Source organism: Meriones unguiculatus, chromosome 1 (genome assembly GCF_030254825.1).
Source record: "Meriones unguiculatus strain TT.TT164.6M chromosome 1, Bangor_MerUng_6.1, whole genome shotgun sequence".
Taxonomy (NCBI): domain Eukaryota; kingdom Metazoa; phylum Chordata; class Mammalia; order Rodentia; family Muridae; genus Meriones; species Meriones unguiculatus.
Genome location: NC_083349.1, coordinates 169,657,118 through 169,662,532, shown reverse-complemented (window position 1 = coordinate 169,662,532; position 5,415 = coordinate 169,657,118).

Sequence of the window (5,415 nt, the reverse complement as noted above, 5' to 3'; positions counted from 1 at the left end):
TATTTGTGCTTCAAAGAAAAATTTAAAAAGTGGAAAAAAAGACAACCCACAGAATGGGAGAAAAAATATTTGTAAAAATGTGTCTAGTAAGAAACTGTGGTGGCGCCTGGAACAATGAATCGCTAAGAGCCCTGGCTACTCTTGTAGAGAATGCGGGTTTCATCTCTAGCTTCAATATGGCAGCTCACAGCCATCTGTAACTCCAGTCCCAGGGGCTCCAACACGCTCTTCTGACCTCTGGGAGCACGCTGCATGCATGTGGTATGCAGACATACTTGCACCCATACGCACACAAGAATAAGGTAAATTTCTTAAAAAGGGAAGAAAACAACAACAACCGTGGTTGGAAAATGATATGGGATGGCCGCTGAAGTGTGACACGTGAGCCCATCCTCGATGGTCCACTGCCGGGGCAAGCCGAGAACACGGAATGGGCACTGTCTGGAGGGACTCAGCACTGGGGTGACAGAACCCTCGATCCATCACAGGTGGAGTGGCCTGATCTGAAACCTGGGGGAGCTCCAGACAGCGAACATTTCCAGCTGTAAAAGTGAGCAGCAGAACGGTGTGGTCACATCAGACCCTGACTTCGAAACCCAATACCTGGTGAAGAAGAAACCGCTCGTGATGAAGGCTTGGGAAACAAAACAAAACAAAACAAAACAAAACAAAACAAAACAAAACAAAACAAAACACAAAGGGCGGACTGACACCTACTGGTGACCAAGCAGAAGCTCAAATCAAAACATACTCCACTGGGACTCGGCAGACAACACACAGCAAATGTGTTCACAGGTTTGAACTGGAGCTATACACTGTGTCTCTTGCTTCTGCCTAATTTGCTACAGGAGACATCACAGGGAAGAAAAGAATTCGAAACACACTGCTGCAATTAATGTAATTATTAATGCTATAATAAACAAAAAACAAACAAAAAAACAAACAAACAAAACCCCAGAATCTTGGGTGGTGGTGGTGCACACCTTTAGTCCCAGCACTCCTGACGCAGAGGCAGGTGGATCTCTGTGAGTTTGAGGCCACCCTGCTCTACAAAGTGAGTCCAGGACAGTCAGGTCAGGGCTACACAAAGAGACAACAGCAACACACCTCAAAAAAGAAACCAACCAAAACCACAAACAGAATCTTAAAAATGTGTTTTATTTATTATTTACTCATTCATTCATTCATTCCTCTATCCTGTGTGTGTGTGTGTGTGTGTGTGTGTGTGTGCATGCGCGCACAACTTTGTTGAATCTGTTCTCTCTTTCCACCTTTACCTGGCTTCCAGGCTTGCTCAGCAAGCTCTTTTACCTGCTTAGCCATCTTGCATGCCCATTATACTTTTCAGAATCTATTTTACTTTTATTTAAACATTTGACTCCTTTTTGTGGCTTTGCATTAGTTTTTATATTGTTTATTTAGGTTTATGCTTATCCTGTATGTTTCCATACCCATTCTATCATCTACTATTCTTCCCACACACCATCTGTGTACTTTTTCTCTTATTCCCACATTTTCTATGTCTTTGTCTTTCCCATACCTTCCCCCTTTTTTGCTTCCTAATTTTTCATGGCTTAAATTATAGTTTTAAAATTTTATTTTTGAGATTGTGTTTCTCTGTGTAGCCCTGGCTGTCCTGAAACTCACTTTGTAGACCAGATTGGCCTCTACCTCAGAGATCTGCCTGCCTCTGGCTCCCCAGTGCTGGGTTTAAAGGCATGCACCACCTACCTGGCTTTAATTATCTTTAAACTCTGTGGGTCTTAACACCATCCCAACTTTCTCTTTCCACTTACTTTTCCATTCAGGATTTTTTTCTCAGTTGGTCTAACAGTAACACCTGACTTGGATGCAGTAGTCCTTTTCTGTAATTCTAGCACTTGGGAGGTAGAGAAAAGAGGAATCAGGAGTTTAAGATGACATACCTAATGGGTTTAAAGCCAACCTGGGCTGAGGTACTGTGGGAAGGAGAGATGGAAATGGAGTGACTATCTGAGGCCTACTTCCTTTCCATCCCTAATGTTAGACAAAAAAGTCCTCAGCACAGGTAGTGCCATCTTTGTCGCTTTGTTCCTGAGTCATTACCGAAGCAAGAGATGACTGTGACTGCATCTGCAGTTGACATTCGAAGCTCAGAGAGGTACTGAGGCTCTCACAAAGCACTCTGAGCACAGGGACTGAGGGTTTAGTGGTAGAACACAGCCCCACCCCATTACTGAAGAGGTTGGAACACCTCAACCTCAACCTGAGCATCTGAGCATCATAAGTACTTCAATATGATCAGAAGATGTTGCCTAAAAACATCATTTTTAATAGAAACAGCAAAAAGTAAATACTGAAAGAATACAGCTGAAATACATAACATCCAGCTAATGAAGCAACCTGAGAAGAACAAGTCCCCATGCAGAAAGATAAGAAAAGCCAAGGCAGTATGGTGCCTCTGAACAATACTTATTCTACAATACTAGATTCTAAAGAGAGTGAGTAAACACCAATGAATTCAAAAGAATAATTGTAAGAATGTTTAATGGAATCAAAGAGAATTCAAAAAGTTCTTAAATTGAAAAAGAATATAAATAATGAGCTGTATGAAGGGAAGCAATACAGGATAGAAAAGATATTTAATAAAAAGAGAAAGAAATAAAATGTTCATTAACTTACATAAAAATCAGTATAAAGTTCACCAATAGACTACATCAAGTGGGAGACAAAATATCAGTGATGGAAGACAAGATGGATGAATTATTACATTCAGATACTAACAAGAATATACTAATAGAATATGAACAGATCATATGTCTTAGTTAGGGTTATAATTACTCTGACGGAACACCATGATCAACACAACTTGGGTAGGAAGAAAAGAGTTTTAGATTCTTCACCATGGTTTATCATCCAAGGAAGTCAGGGCAGGAGCTCAAACAGCACAGGAACCTGGAGGCAGGAGCTGATGCAGAGGCCATGGAGGGGTGCTGCTTACTGGCTGGCTCTCCATGGCTTGCTCAGTGTGCTTTCTTGTAGAACCCAGGGCCATCAGCAGGGGTGACACCACTTACCGTGAGCTGGGCCCTCCCCCATCCATCAATAATTAAGAAAATGCTTTATAAGTTTGTCTACAGCTCAGTCTTATGAAAGCATTTTCTTTATTGAGGTTCCCTCCTCCTAGATGACTTTATCTTGTGTCAAGTTGACATCAAACTAGCCAATCAGCTTATGAGCTTTACAGGACACCACTAAAGACCAAATTTATGAATCATGGGGCTAGAAAACAAACATCAGGATTAGAGGCATTTTATATCAAGACAACAATAACAAAACCCTCTCAAATCTAGAGACAGAAATGCTTACAGACTCAGGGAGCATTTATAATACTAAACAGACAGGACACAAAAAGAACCTCCTTCTATCATGTGTTTACCACACTATGCATAAAGAACAAAGGAAAAATACTGAGAGATACAATAAAGAAGCATTGAGTCACATATAAAGGCAAACCTATCAGAATTACAGCAGATTCTTCATCAGAAAGCCTAAACAATTGAAACCAAGCTCTGAAAGACATTAACTGCCAACCAATATTACTATATCCTGAAAAACTATATGTCATAGTTTATGGAGGAACAAAAATTGTCCAAAATAAACATAAACTAGATAGCTCTAGGAATGCATAGCTGCTAATACTGATGAAGACATTTGAAAGAATTTTATGCACCAAAGAGAAAAATGATCAAATCCATGAGGACAGGAGGAAGATAAAGCAGTGTTAGGATGGTAGTTAGGCAGATGAAGAAAAACATCAAACACAATGAAATATAAATGTGGCAGATATTAATAAATATTTTCTAATAATAACTGAGTGTTAGGGGCCTCAATTCTTCAGTATACGACAGACTATTAGGTTGGATAAACAACCAATCAACAGAATCTAGCCATGCCTATAATTCCAAGTACTGAAGAGGCAGAAAATGCTGTCTTAATTACTTTTTTTATTGATGTGATAAAACACCATGACCAAGGCATGTGTGTTTAATTAAGCTTATGGTTTTAGAGGGTTAGAGATTATGGTGGTACTGAGGGAGGAGTAGCTGAAAGCTCACATCTTGATCTATAAGCAGGAAGCAGAGAACACACTGAGGATGGCAGGGGCTTTTTGAAACCTGAAAGTTCATGTCAAGCACACGTCCTCTAACAAGCTCATTCCTTCTAATCCTTCCCAAACAGTTCTACCAACTGGGCTCCAGCTATTAAAGCATATGAGCACATGGGGCCATTCTCATTTAAACTACTCCAGATGCCTTCGTTTCAGACCAGCCTATGTGACATAGTGAAACTATATCTTAAAACAAACAAACAACAAAAACAACATCCTTTATTTGATGTCTTCAAGGAATATATCTCATTTCCAAAGACAAATGAGCTGGGAGTGAGAAGATTTTTTTTAAAAAGGGCATTCCAAACAAATAGAACTAAAAAGCAATTTGGTGTCACTGCTATAATGTCTGATAAAATCTGGAAAAAATGACTTCAAACTAAAAGTAGTAAGAAATGATAAAAATATAACTTCATATTGATTAAAAGAAAAATCCATCAAGATGGTGTGACAATTCCGAATGAACACTGTCACAGCAGAAAGGGAAAGAACACCACCACACCACATTTACAAAGCCAGAATTACCTGGATTCTAAATCCAGATAAAGACATACAAACAACAACAAAATACAACAATATCCCTGATAGACTCGGATGCAAACTTCCCAGAAAAGCACTTGCAAGCAGAATTGAAGAATGGATCAGAAAGATTTTCCTTGATCAAGTTGACTTCATTCCATGAAGTAAGAGATGGTTTAATATACTTAAATCATTAAATATAATGCATCATACAAATGGACTGAAGGCCAAGAATCATCTGATCTTCTGAAAGATACAGAAAATTCTTTTGACTAAAATCTAAAATTGCTGCTGATAAAAGGGATAAAGAAACTAAGAATAGAAGAAACACATTCCAACATAAGAAAGACAAATATATAGCCAGCATTATACTTGATGGGGAAAACCATAAAATATTTCCACTAAAATAAAAAACAAGACAAGAGTGTCTACTTTCTCCACTACAGTACTTGAAGTCTTAGCTAGACTTAGTAAGACAAGAAAAATAAATTAAAGGATACAAATAGAAAAGGAAGAAATAAAAATATTCTTATTAACACATGATACGATCTATATGTCAGGGGAGTCTTCAGAAGAACACCCAAAGTGTTGGGACAAGCATGCTTAAAATTTTGGGCAGTAGTCAAAGAACAGATAAATAAAAAGAAAGAGAGAGAAAGTTATATTATTGAGTAGGAGCCTGGAAAACTTGGCAGGTTTAGGAGTGACAGTCTGTAAGCACCGCCATGGAGCTGGCTCCTGGGGTG